Below are 15,209 nucleotides of genomic sequence, written 5' to 3'. Positions count from 1 at the left end.
ACCCCCAGACCTAGCTCTCTTACCTCCTCTCAAACGCCAGAAAGTGGTCCATGACAATCTTCAGATGTTGGCTGGCCATGTAATCCATACCTTGGGACTGCAGACCAGCTGGTAAAGATGGTACAGCTGTTTTTTCACCTGTAAGGAAAGAAAGGAGGAAAGAAACAATGGCACACGGCAGCCATGGAAAGGTTCCCGAGGCCAAAAGTGGAGGGAGAAATAAACCTGCCACCTGGAAGGTCTCTGCAGGAGGCCCCTACCCACATCCTGAGGAAGGCACTGGGTGATGCCTCCTGGGTGGTGGTCCCAGGCCTTGCCAAGCGGAACTCTGAGCCTTACCTGCTCTGGGTCCAGGGAGGACCACCTCCGAGGGTGCAGGGTCAGATCTTCCTCTTCCTCTTGGCCCAGGGAGCTGGAAGAGAGGCACAAGGAGGTGAGGCCTGGCAGGGCAGAAACTGAGGCCAAGGGTCCCTCTAGGGCAAGGAGGGGGGCAACGGCCATCCTTCTGTGTGGAGAGGAATGTGCCTGCTGGGGATGTCTGCTAGGGTTACCTCTTCAGAGTCCTGCAAAAGACAATTGGGCAGAGGAGTGAAATAGGGGCTGTTAGAAGGGCAAGGTATAGAACAAAATTCAGCTTGGGATCCCTGTCCACCCCTCCCCTCAATCCCCCCCCCCCAAGAGCCCCAAGGACATTGCTAGCCTCTGGCAAGAAGGCAACACCCTGTGGCACTCCCCTCCAGATATCTGGGCCCCAAACCCCCCAGAACCCTCCCCCCCCAAAACATGGACAGGAAGTACCTCTCTTTTTTTGTTAATTTTTTTAAATTATTTTATAATCACACACACAATTTGCTAGAAGCCATCAAGTCCAGGCCAGTCTCTCCAGAAAGACTGTATGCCCCCTGATCCCTGGTCCAGAGCCTCCAAAACCACCCTAAAGGACTTTGGTTTGGTTGTAACCCTGCCTACAAAATTGACTTGTTTGTTGACTTACCGTGGCCACATCCAAAGTGGGGCCACCCTGTTCCTCACCCTCCTGGGCCAGTCAAGGGCCCTCCTTCACCTTGGCTAGGAACAGGTCGAGTGCCCCCTTCAGGCTACAATATGGTGAATTGAGTACAGCACATACCAATTCACCACAGGGCCCCATGCTCAGGGCCCCATGGGGACAGGGGAGAGGCACCCCCAGACCCAGCTCTCTTACCTCCTCTCAGACTCCAGAAAGTGGTCCATGGCCATCTTCAAATGTTGGCTGGCCATGTAATCCACTGACCACATGAACTCTGCAGCGGAGGGCCTGCAGACCAGCTGGTAAAGATGGTGCAGGTGTTTTTTCACCTGTAAGGAAAGAAAGGAGGAAAGAAGCAATGGCACACGGCAGCCATGGAAAGGTTCCCGAGGCCAAAAGTGGAGGGAGAAACAAACCTGCCACCTGGAAGGTCTCTGCAGGAGGCCCCTACCCACATCCTGAGGAAGGCATTGGGTGATGCCTCCTGGGTGGTGGTCCCAGGCCTTGCCAAGCGGAACTCCGAGCCTTACCTGCTCTGGGTCCAGGGAGGACCACCTCCGAGGGTGCAGGGTCAGATCTTCCTCTTCCTCTTGGCCCAGGGAGCTGGAGGTGAGGCCTGGCAGGGCAGAAACCGAGGCCAAGGGTCCCTCTAGGGCAAGGAGGGGAGGGCAACGGCCATCCTTCTATGTGGAGAGGAATGTGCCTGCCGGGGATGTCTGCTAGGGTTACCTCTTTGGAGTCTTGCAAAAGACAATTAGGCAGAGGAGTGAAATAGGGGCTGCCCCCTTCCCTCGTCGAGAAAAGAGATGGGGCTGCCCCTTGCCTTTTGGCTCAGTCTTGAGGTGGCAGAAGAAGGATTCCACCCTTTTACTGCCCCCTTCCCTTTCCTACCTTTGATGTCTTCTGAGGGGGCTGGTTCTTTGGAGGAGTTGGGATTTTCTCCGAGAGAAAGCTGTTAGAAGGGCAAGGTATAGAACAAAATTCAGCTTGGGATCCCTGTCCACCCCCTCCCCTCAATCCCCCCCCCCCCAAGAGCCCCAAGGACCTTGCTAGCCCCTGGCAAGAAGGCAACGCCCTGTGGCACTCCCCTCCAGATATCTGGGCCCCAGAACCCCCCCCCAAAAAAAACATGGACAGGAAGTACCTCTCTTTTTTTGTTATTTTTTTTAGTTATGTTATCATAATCACACACACAATTTGCTAGAAGCCAGCAAGGCCAGGCCAGTCCCTTCAGAAAGACCGTATGCCCCCTGATCCCTGCTCCAGAGCCTCCAAAACCACCCCAAAGGACTTTGGTTTGGTTGTAACCTTGCCTACAAAATTAACTTGTTTGTTAATTATTTCAAGACCAGTCCCTCAATGAACATAAATGTCACTGTATGTCTCTTACTGCTCTAGCAAACCCCTCTATAAGTACACTTGTAATAACAGAAGTCTACCGAGTTATGCTGTTAATGTAATAATGTACCTGCTGTGCCAAATATTTCCTTTTTACTTAGAGCAATGTTTTTACACTGTATATTCTATGCTGCCTTTACTTTGTATGATACGAGGGTTGCAAAGTTTTTGTAACAGATAGGTTGGTAGGGAAGAATCAGTAGCCACTGCAAATATTGTTCACGTAAAATTGGAAATTGGATTGCAGTCAGCTGGGCTCCTGTTACCAGACAATGGGTTTAGGAATCCTTCTTTGCCTCATAGCCAATGGTTAACAACTTTTAGCTGTCTAGGATTGTATTGAATCACTTGCTTGATCCCTTTTTCACTCACTTTGCAATCTGAGGCTTGGAAAAGAGTGAAGGGTAAGAACAAACGGGGGAATGAATGTTTCTCTGTTACTCGATCCTAGACTCTTCTCATAAGTATGGTGGCAGGGGAGAGGGTCACAGTTATGCACTTGAGTGCTTCTGCACTATATAACATTGGGAGCCCATTTTCTATTGGCCTCTGGTGGGAGGAGTGCAGGTGCCCTATATATCCCCGCAAAAGAAATGTTATCTGACTTACGGCTGAAGGTAGACTTTTTGGGAAGAGGGGACTTAGTTTTACCATTGGCTGTATGGGTTAGCATTTAAAATAAAGCTTATGCCATAGCAATGATGTGTGTCGTCAGTCTCCGGCAACAAAAGAGTCCCTGAAGAGGCCAGAAAGTACACATCATTTGGGAGCGAGACAAGGGGGTACCCCAAGCCTCCTGACTCCATGCGCCCTCCCCACCCTCCTGAACCAGGAAAGACAAAGTCTGATCTGGAGGGAAGGAAAGATATTGGGAGCCTACTAAGAGAAAAGAGGACCAAAGGGTATAGGATCATGAAATCATAGGAGTTGGAAGAGACCACCACCCCATTCTTCAGACATCTAGTAATGTGGATATTATAAAAAGCCTGTGATACCAGAAAATACATTCCAGAGACTGGTCTTCCCTGCTTCTTGTTTTCCTCCAACACTTGTTTCTTCCTCTCCATCCTCTCCTCTTTCTTTCTTCTCCTCTTGTTTGGTTCACAATGGCTCTATTGGAGGAAGATATGTTGCTCTTTCAAGGATGGGATGTGGAACTTTACAGCTAGAGATCTGTAAATGGTGATGGAGTAGTGAACGGAGAAAGAAATCTGGAGGACTCATCTTAAAGAAAGAAGGCGGAAGGCAGAAGAATGGAGACTCGTTCCAGATCTTCTGCAAAAGATGCATTAAAAGGGATACTCTCAAAGACAGAGAAGGCATGGCTGACCAGTAGTCACTGGGTTGCCCCAAGGGAACCAGAAGAGGGTCCAAACTGGCAAAACCCAGGACCTCCCGCTGGCCCCTCTTACCTGCAATCCCACCTGTGGCTAGGAGTGGAGGGAGCATGGCCACTTCCTGTCTAGTGAGGGCCATTGTGAGGGAGGCACTGAGGAGTCAAGGGCAGCTGGGACCCTTGACAAGAGCGACCCAAGAGACAAGTCCAGGCAGCGCCAACACTAGTGAGACTCGGAACCCTCTTGTCTCCTGGGCAACCATGTAAATACACAAGGCAAAATCCAGGGCAAAAACAGACTCTTCTGGAAGGGAACAAGCCTGGAGCTTCTCTTGGGGAGGGGTTGATCAAGGAAGGTTGCTACTTCCTCTTCTGGCCAGGCTCCTCTGTCTTGAAGAGTAGTCAAACCTCACAAGATTATATGGCTGAACCTCAGTGAATCAAGGAGACTCTTGAAAAGCTTTTTCACATTTTCTTGAAATAAGGCATTTAGTTTCAGACGCCTTCATGAGTCACTCCTCAGGCCAGAGGTGTATTGCTCTCAAGGAGATTCTGGCAACCTCTTAGGAAGAAAAATATATTCAGGATAAACGGAATAGCTCTTACACATTGTTAGAAAAGCAGAGCTTGTCATACTTTGGGACCCATATGCCAGGAGTCTCAATAAACCCACCCTTCCCTTTCCTATGAGCTTCTGCTCTCAACCATTTGGGATTTTTAAAAAAGATATTCTGTCCCATCTCCACATTTAATTCCTAGGGTTGTATATTGTATGTTGTATGAGACCTGAAGGGTTTGGCTAGACACAGGGGATAGGTACATTCATGGGTCCTATTTCTCCATAATGATGAAGTGAAATTAGACTTTGCTTTTTGCATTTTTGTAACATTTTCAAACTGTGGATGGTTGAGTCTATGGTTGCTGGATGGGTGGATATGGAGGCCCAACTGTACATTTTCATCACTTAATGTCTTGGTAATGAGAAGACAGGAAACCTTAGAAAAGACAATTATGCTGGGGGAAATGGAAGGAAAAAGGAAGAGGGGCCGATCAAGGGCAAGATGGATGGATGGTATCCTTTTTAAAAAAGAATTTTATTAGATTTTATAACAATACAATGAAAGAGTGGGAACAAGAACAGTATAGAAAGAGAAGGAAAGGATATATATATGGGGGTAAAAGGTAAAAAAGTGAAAAAAGGTAACTATATATATATATATAGACTTCCATTCCATCTTCTTGGTTAATGTCTTTCTATTATTAAAAAAAAATATTAACTAAAAATGTCTATCGTGTCCTCTACTTTTGCAAATTTTCCAGATAGCTGTGGAGAGAGTCCCAATTTGTTCTTTTTAAAATATTACCAGTATTTTTCTTCAGCAAAAAAGTCAATTCGTCCATATCTTTTATTTCCCTAATTTTATCTAACCACCCCTCTATGGGCGGAATTGATTCTTGTTTCCATTCCCTCGCGAAAATAGTTCTGGCGGCTGTCGTAATAAATGTAAAAAGTCTATCTTCTTGCTCATTTAATTCTAAATCTGAATCTGTGAACCCTAGAAGGTAATACTCTGGTTTTTTAAAATAAAATTTATTTTTAAAATCCTTTGTGTCTCTTTGTGTACTTCCATCCAGTACTTAGATGCTACTTTACATGTCCACCACATATGATAGAAGGAGTCAGTCTGGTCATGGTATTTCCAACATTTGTCCGAAACAGTTTTGTACATTTTAGCCAGTTGCTTAGGTGTGGTGTCCCATCTGTGGAACATTTTTATCCAATTTTCTTTTAAGTCCATAGCATATGTATATTTTAATTTTTTGTTCCACATTTGCTCCCATTATTTCATTTGTATTGGTCTTCTTAAATTTTGGGCCCATTTTATCATACAGCTTTTAATCTGTTCTTTTTCCGTTAGCCAGGTAAGCAATATATTATAAATATGATATCCTTGAAGTGACTGGCTTGACCCTAAGTGACTGGCTTGACCCTAAAGGAGCTGGGGGAGGTGACAGCCGACAGGGAGCTCTAGCGTGGGCTGGTCCATGAGGTCACGAAGAGTCAGAAGCAACTGAACGAATAAACAACAACAACAAATTATTCTCACGGGGCTGCAGTGGCACAGCGGTTTAAACTGTTAAGCTGCAGAACTTGCTGATTGAAAGGCTGGTAGTTTGAATCTGCTGATGGGGTGAGCTCCTTTTGTAAGCCCCAACTTCTGCCAACCTATCAGTTAAAAAACCTGCTAATGTGAGTAGATCAATAGGTATCGCTCCGTTAGGCAGTTAATGGCACTCCATACAGTCATGCCGGCCACATGACTTAGGAGGTGACTACGGACAACACCGGCTCTTTGGCTTAGAAATGGAGATGAGCACCAACTCCCAGAATCAGAATCGACTAGACTTAATGTCAAGAAGAAACCTTTACTTATGTTTTCAGTGCAAGTAGATATTCAGCAAGCAAGGTTTCTGTTATGACTTAAGTCTTAACTTTTTAAAGATACATTCCTTATAGAGATAAGGGACTGTTTTATTGTTTTAATGCTTGTTGATGTATTGTTTTAATTATGATTTATGTTTAATTGTGGTTTAACTATTGTAATTGTTTGTATTGGCATCGTATTGGTGCCCAATGTAAGGCATTGAATTTTGCCATTATTTATGTGTAAACCACTTTGAGTCCCCCTAGGGGTGAGAACAGCGGTATATAAATACTGTAAATAAATAAATAAATAAATAAGGATTATTGAAAAAAGCAATGTAACCCCTCCAGTTCTTTAGCTAACTAACTATGTGTCCACACATAGTTAGTTAGCTAAAGAACTGGAGGGGTTACATTGCTTTTTGCAATCAAAGGAAAATGTAAATTGGTGCATGGAACAAGATTGAGGCTGGATCAATGGAAAAGGTTAATTTGGGGAAATACTACAAGTTATCTGTATGGAAACTGAATTCACTACATATGTAGGTATGCTTTCAAAGCACTTAATTGGCTTTAGAGACCTATGCGTGGTTGTACTGTTAAAGGGCATCTGGAAGATACATTTTCTTTTTTTCTAACTTTATTTTCGTATTATTGCTGGATCTGAGGCCATGGGCTTCCTACAATGCATTGGTGCTATTGATGGCATGCACATCCCTGTCTGCCTACCTATCAAAAAAAGGTGAGCAATATATTAACAATTGTGTTGCAAACTACCACAGGCCACACTGGACAGTCCACTGATATGGATGTGGGACATTCCAGATGAAATAGTAAAGGTAAAGATTTCCTCTGACATTAAGTGTAGTCGTTAGTGGTGCTCATCTTCATTTCTAAACCAAAGAGACAGCGTTATCCATAGACACCTCGATGGTCATGTGTCCAGCATGACTGCATGTAGCGCTATTACCTTCCCACAGAAGCATTTCCTATTGATCTACTCACATTTGCATGTTTTCGAATTGCTAGGTTGGCAGAAGCTAACAGTGGGAGCTCATCTCGCTCCTCAGATGTGAACTGTCAACTTTTCAGTTAGCAAGTTCTGCAGCTTTGCGGTTTAACCCATTGCACCACCAGGGATCAGAAATAATGAAATAATGATGCACATATGTTAAGACATTCGGTGCTTTTCCAGGCCATGGCGGAAGGTGTTTATGTACCAGGGAAAACTACAAGAATGATCAAGGGGGTGGCCATCCCACTGTTGCTCTTTGGGGATGCTACCTATCCACCATGTGTTGCACCCCAGGCCTGGAAACAGCTATGACCACAGCACCACACAAGAGTCCAGAATATAAATAAACAGTTTATTGTAAAAACACATAAATAGTATATGAAAAATCAGGGATAAAGAAAGGAGATGTACAGTATAATCCAAAAAGATTTAGCAATAGGTGATATCCAAACAGGGAAGCTAGGAAGCAGCTGAAATCCTGGCTTTCTAATCAGGCATTCGCAGATTGATGGAATGAACCGGTAAAGACTAAGAGTTATTGGACCACAATGTTTGGATTGAGATGGATGTTGTTTTCACTCCGCGAACTGTCTTTTATATGCATTTATAATTTATTTATTATGTATGTTGTTTTTAAAATGTTATTTATTGTGTAGTATTGAATTTTTGCTGTTGGTAGAGAAGAACGGGATATAAAATTTCTAAATAAATAAATAAACAGGAATCCAAATGTCTCATACAGATCCAAAGGTAATGCAGTCCAGGAATCGCCAAAAATCACAAGAACAGCTTAAGTCCACAAGCAAAATGTATACATTGTAAAACTTGAGCAGGAATACAAAAACAAGATCATAGAAAACTTCCAGAATACTTGACTCCAAAACCAAGGCTTGACTTGAAACAAGAACCAAAGAACTCAGGCCTAGCTTCTGACTTGAACACTATGTTGCCTGAATTAACCCTTAGGTAAACAACTTGCCATTTAATAGACACCCATGAAAGCATTCAGTTTCCCACTAATTTTCTCCACAACTTTCTCATGTAATCACTCTGATCTATAATGCCTATTTTCTGCTCTGATCTGTAAAAGAAGACAATTGTTGATCTCTGTAACTCCAGGTGTTTTTCCCTGGAAGCCTTCTGGATCACTTAGCTCTTTGCCTAACTCTTTATCTAATGTTGTAGTTTCTGGCTCCTTTGACTGACCTTGAAGCCCTGTACTTTCTGAGTCAGGTTTCTCACAGAGAGAACCGTCATTTCCCTGACCTGAATCTTCATCACTTCGTGCCCCAGAAAATCCCACAGGAAATCCCACAATTCTCTCTAAATCATCAGTGAACCCATCAGCCTCAGGCTGATCTACAACACTACACAAGTGACTGATGAAGTCTTATGGTGGATAGTTACACTTAAGGAAATATAAGTTCAGCACAAAACAGATGCTGGAATTTGATGGAGCGAGTGTTTGGTAAGCTAAAATCTAGAGGTGGTGCCAATCTTCATGTATGACAGTTGCTGAGGAGAACTACATTACAATTGTTTCGGCATGTGTGCCTCTATACAACATCTGTGAGACTCGAGAAATTGTGCTTTCTGATTATGTTCAGCCACAACTGCAATTAATCATTCCAGTGCATAGGGATCATCACAAAGCAATGTATGATGGGAGATCAAAAGAAGGGAAGGTTGTTAGGGTAGCAATATCGGAATGGATTTTGCATAATGAGGCAATGTAGCAATGATACACTAACTACTCCAAATTTAATTCCCAAGAAAGTTCTGTGCTGTAACTGCCAGATGTGTGTGTGATCTGTAATAACACGTGTTTGACTTCATACCTCAAAAACTATTTCCTGACAACAGCACTCTATACGACTCCTTCATTGTAATGCTTCATCATGTTGTTTATAATTTCATTCCTTAAGGAATACTTAAATTAATGTCATATTAATGGAAATATCAGTAATACAAATATCTGTTCCTCTTTAGTTTCCAGGTATTAACATTACTAATTGTTTATCAAGTCACTGATCAAAACCACTTCAATTTAAAATGGTCATAAACAGTTAATAAACGACAGTTACATCACTGTTGAGCTGCAATTTCTTTACTACAATGCCACCTTGACTACAGTATTGTGGCGTAATGTAAAATAAACCACGTGTAGTTCGCATTTGATAAGCTCACATACTGCCTTGCCAGAGAAAGGAAAATATACCATGCAAGTGAACAGTAAAGCACAAGTAGTTTACTCTTCATGCTTCAGAACAACATATGTATAATGTGATCAGTTGCATCAACTCATATTCTACAGAGACACTCGCTGGAACACCTCAGCAAGCGAGAGTCCAAAAGTGGCAGGCTCAAACCCAGAACCTCAACCAATGGCTGATACCAAATGAGAGACTCCCCCATTGGCACACAGAAGACTGGGCGACTTGGAAGGCGCTGAACAGACTGCGCTTTGGCACCACGAGATGCAGAGCCAACCTCTAGAAATGGGGCCACAAAGTGGAATCCATGACGTGCTAGTGTGGAGAAGAGGAAACCACTGACCACTTGCTGCAATGCACAATGGAGGACCTTCTTGCAGCAACACCAGAAGCACTCCAAGTGGCCAGATACTGGTCAAAGGACATTTAATCAACTATCAAACTTGCAAATTTTGTGTTTTGTCTGTTTGTTTGTTTTGTTCTGTAGAAATGTAATACAATTGACTGGTTGCCCTGACACGACAAATAAATATAATAGGAGCCCCCGGTTGTGCGATGGGTTAAAGCCTTGTGCTGGCAAGACTGAAGACCGACAGGTCAGAGGTTCAAATCCTGGAAGAGCGCAGATGAACTCCATCTGTTAGACAGCCAATTCCCTCACACCAGAAGCGACTTGTAGTTTATCAAGTCACTCCTGGCATGAAAAAAAACCTCACATAATGTTCTTTTATGAGAGATTAAAAATATTATTTCTTTATCCATGAGGATAAACTTCAGCAGCTTGTGAAGCGAGCGCACACTCCAAACTCCGCCTCTCTCTGCTTCTGTCTTCTCTCTGTGAGCAACTGCATAGCTCAAGTCTGGACAAAAATGTAACAGTATCCAAAAGTCCCAGGCTCAGCCTGCTCCCTGGGCTTTGCCTGACCAATCAGCTTCATGAACCTTATTTTACAGCTGACACACACACACACTCACTGATTCCTTGCATGCTCCAACACCCCTTCATAAGATATATGGCAGGAAACACAAGTAGATATACCAGATTTCATACAATAGATTTGTTCAAGTGTAAATTGCCTCACCCTTCATTACAAAATGGTTTACATAAAACTATTGGTTCCATTCCCTCAATTCGTTGCACCGTATGTTCCTTATCAATTTTTAAAAGAAAAATAAAACAGGACTTATTGGCATTATAGAATCATAGAATCAAAGAGTTGGAAGAGACCTCATGGGCCATCCAGTCCAACCCCCTGCCAAGAAGCAGGAATATTGCATTTAAATCACCCCTGACAGATGGTCATCCAGCCTCTATTTAAAAGCTTCCAAAGAAGGAGCCTCCACCACACTCCGGGGCAGAGAGTTCCACTGCTGAACGGCTCTCACAGTCAGGAAGTTCTTCCTCATGTTCAGATGGAATCTCCTCTCTTGTAGTTTGAAGCCATTGTTCCGCGTCCTAGTCTCCAAGGAAGCAGAAAACAAGCTTGCTCCCTCCTCCCTGTGGCTTCCTCTCACATATTTATACATGGCTATCATATCTCCTCTCCTCCTTCTCTTCTGCAGGCTAAACATGCCCAGCTCCTTAAGCCGCTCCTCATAGGGCTTGTTCTCCAGACCCCTGATGGATTAAACTAATGCCATTAAAAGTACTCTTCATAATACTTATCAATGGTAAACCAAACATGATGTGGTTTAAGCCATAAATTTGAAAGCAAACAGAAATTATAATGGTGAAAAAGCTTCCTTTTACAATAGGTTCTATCTCCCTTTTTCGAGGAATTATGGTTCCTTTGCAACTTGCTGATGTGGAAGGAAGGGTTGTTTCAAAGTTCATGTCATTAGTAATTTCATGTCATTAGTAATTTCAATACTGTTTCCCTGAGAATAGCAACCAAACAGTAAAATGTAATCCTCATCCACATAGGTATCAATACTACTTTCTGACTGCAATGCAAAACTGGAGACGATGTCATCAATATCACAAGCCAACAAAATCAAACTTTTTGTAATAATCAGAAATGAGAGTAGCACAGTTTAAATCATTTTTCATGCTGATTTTAAATATGTCTTTATTTTTTCCCATCACATCAACTTTTTAAAATATGACGAATGCTACATTACAGAGGACTACTGTAAAGTCTGCACATTTCACATCATATTCATGTAAAACAAGCCAACAAGTATTTTTCATCAGGTATAATTTTGGGTCATTCTTAAAGAGTATTTTGCGCTGAATTCAGATCTGTGTTTATTTTTTGCTCTATCACGTGTAGTTTTTGTGATGCGGCTAATCGAATAATTAATGCTTTTATGCACTGATATCAATAGAATCTAATTCAGATCAGTGTGTAAATGCATTAATTATTCTTCCTCGTGTGAATTTTTTTATGTTGTTTCTCTCTGCAGGAAGTTTTTCTTACCGGACTTCTTTCCCACAGGTAATTTTCTTGCTTTTCTGGGTACTTTTGAGATTGCAGGCACAGACATTGTATGGAAGCTACATCAATGATCATCACCTTCTCGTCTTTTCTGAGGTCTCTCATAACGTTCCTCATTTCTCCATCTCTTGCACTTGTCTCCTCTCTGTCGGCTTCCATATCTCTCATTATGTCTTCCAAGATATCTCTCTCCTCTTGCATTCAAGATCTCTCTCTCCTCGCTCATTGGCATTCTCCATTATGGTTGCAGCAATTCAAAGAGTCATAGAATCATAGAGTCAGAAGGGACCTCATGGGCCATCCATTCCAACCCCATTCTGCCAAGAAGCAAAAAAATTAGATTCAAAGCACCCCCGACAGATGGTCATCCAGCCTCTGTTTCAAAGGCACCAAAGGAGGAGCCTTCCACCACACTCCAGGGCAGAGAGGTCCCCTGCTGAACAGCTCTCTCACACAGGAAGTTCTTCCTCATGTTCTGGTGGAATCGCTTTTCCTGTAGTTTGAAACCATTGTTCCGCATCCTAGTCTCCAAGGCAGCAGAAAGCAAGCCTGCTCCCTCCTCCCTATGACTTCCCCTCCCCTCTTGTTCCATGGCCCTCATCATGTCTCCTCTCAGCCTTTTCTTCTGCAGGCTTAAATATGCCCAGCTCTTGAAGCTGCTCCTCATAGGGCTTGTTCTCCAGACCCTTGATCCTTTGAGTCGCCCTCTTCCTCTGGACGCCTTCCAGCTTAAAGTCAACCTCCCCCTTCAATTGCGGTGCCCAGGATTGGACACAGTGTGATTCCAGGCAAAGTGGTCTGACCAAGGCAGAAGAGAGGGGGAGCACGACTTCCCTGGATCTAGACACTAGACTCCTATTTAAACAGGACCTTATGAAGCCCATCTTGCTGTTTAGAAGCCAGGCAACTGAAGTAGACTGCATGTTATAGTAGTTAGTGTCTGACTCGTCTAGAGTGGATTGCAGTTGATCTGGTAACCTTGAGCAGTCACTGCCTTGCAGCTGTGAAGATGGTGGGCAGGAAGAGAATGCTGGAAGGGAAGAAGCATCAGCCCTTGTATATAGAGGGATTAGGGACAGAGGGAACCAAGGGATGCATGCCTGCCATCTCGTTTTCACCTCTGTTTCTTAGATAGATAGATGTCCAGCCCAAGCTCTTTTTCATTCTGTCATGCAGAGGACACTTCCCCTTCTTCCCAATAGCCTTTAATGCTTTATTCCCCTTTATAGTTCACTGGTTTAAATTCATTTTTATATGCTTTTTAGTTATGTGATGTATTTTATACTTTGTGAGGCATTCAATTGTGCCAATTGCTTTGTTGTGAACTACTTTGAGTCCCCCCAGGGATTGAGAAAAACAGTATATAAATTAAAAAAAATACATTTTGGGTTGTTGTAGATTTTTTCGGGCTATATGGCCATGTTCTAGAGGCATTCTCTCATGATGTTTTGCCTGCATCTATGGCACGCATCCTCAGAGGTAGTGAGGTCTGTTGGAACTAGGAAAATGGGGTTTATATATCTGTGGAATGACCAGGGTGGGACAAAGAACTCTTGTCTGTTGGAGCTAGGTGTGAATGTTTCAACTGACCACCTTGATTAGCATTTGATGGTCTGGCAGTTTTGTTTGAGAAGGCAGGAGGCCTCTCTCTGCCTCAAGATGCCTTACACCAGGCATGGGCAAACCTGTGCCCAGGGGCCAGATGTGGCCCCTTGGGCTCTTTTTTCAGGCCCTCCACCCTCTCACCATCCTTCCTTCCTTCTCTCTTTCTTTCCTTCTTCCCTCTCTCACTTCCTTACCTCCCTCCCTCTTTCTTTCTTTCCTTCTTTCTCCCTCCTTCCCTTCCATTCATCCTTCCTTCCTTCCCTCTTTCCTCCCCCTTCCCTCTCTCTCTTTCTTCCTCCTTTCTTCCATCTGTCATTCCTTCATTCTCTCTTTTCTCCCTCCCTCCCCTTCCACCCTTCCATCCCTCTTTTCCTCCCTCCTTCCCTCCTCTTTTTCCTTCCTCCTTTCCTCCAGGAGGATGTTTACCTGGGAGAAGAGAAGGCAAAGAGGGAACATGAGAATCATGTTTCAAGATATCAAAGAGTGTCCCATGGGGGGGGGGGGGGAGTGACTTTGTGCTGCTCTAGAGACCAGGGCACAAGGGAGCCATGGGTACAAATGGCAGGGAACGAGATACAACTGAAAAGATTAGGACAAACTTCCTGGAGAGTGGACTAGGTTGCTTGGGAGTGTGGTAGAGGGTTTTCTGCAGAGGCTGTCTATTGCAGTGGTTCTCAACCTTCCTAATGCCGCGACCCCTTAATACAGTTCCTCATGTTGAGGTGACCCCCAACCATAAAATTATTTTTGTTGCAACTGCATAATTGTAATTTGGCTACTGTTATGAATTGTAATGTAAATATCTGAGATGCACGATGTATTTTCATTCACTGGACTAAATCTGGCATAAATACCAGATACACGCAAATCTGAATATTGGTGGGGTTGGGGGTGGATTGTTTTTTGTCATTTGGGAGTTGTAGTTGCTGGGATTTATAGTTCACCTACCACCAAAGAGCATTCTGAACTCCACCAATGATGGAATTGAACCAGTCTTGGCACACAGAACATGACCAACATAAAATACTGGAAGGGTTTGGTGGGCATTGATCTTGAGTTTGGGAGTTGTAGTTCACCTACATCCAGAGAGCACTGTGGACTCAAACAACGATGGATCTGGACAAAACTTGGCACGAATTCTCAATATGCCCAAATATGAACACTGGTGGAGTTTGCGGAAAATAGACCTTGACATTTGGGAGTTGTCGTTGCGGGGATTTATAGTTCACCTACAATCAAAGAGCATTCTGAACCCTACCAACGATTGAACTGTGCCAAACTTCTCACACAGAACCTCCATGACCAACAGAAAATACTGTGTTTTCTGGTGGTCTTTGGTGACCCCTCTGACACCCCCTCGCGACCCCTCCAGGGGTCCCGACCCCCAGGTTGAGAAACACTGGTCTATTGGGAGTGCTTTGATTGTGCCTTCTTGCATGGCAGGGGATTGGACTGAATGCCCCTTGGGTGTCTATTCCAGCTCTAGGATTCTATATCAGGAGTAGGCAACATGGGGTCTCGTGGATATGCTTTTTCTCTCCCATCCACCATCTCATCCTGACAAAGGTTAACCCCATTGGGATCCAAACGTTTCACATCTTTCCTTCACTTTCTCCCTCTGAAAGAAAAGAGGAAGAGGAGGAAATGGCAAGGAGGCGACTTAGAGAAAAACCCCTCCCGGCCCACCCACTCCGCTCCAGCCCACCATGAAGTCCCAAAGTTAGAAAATTTGCCCATGCCTGCCTTACACACAGAAATGAGAGTCGGCAT

Source organism: Anolis sagrei, chromosome X (assembly GCF_037176765.1).
Source record: "Anolis sagrei isolate rAnoSag1 chromosome X, rAnoSag1.mat, whole genome shotgun sequence".
Classification (NCBI taxonomy): domain Eukaryota; kingdom Metazoa; phylum Chordata; class Lepidosauria; order Squamata; family Dactyloidae; genus Anolis; species Anolis sagrei.
This window is presented reverse-complemented; position numbering follows the sequence as displayed.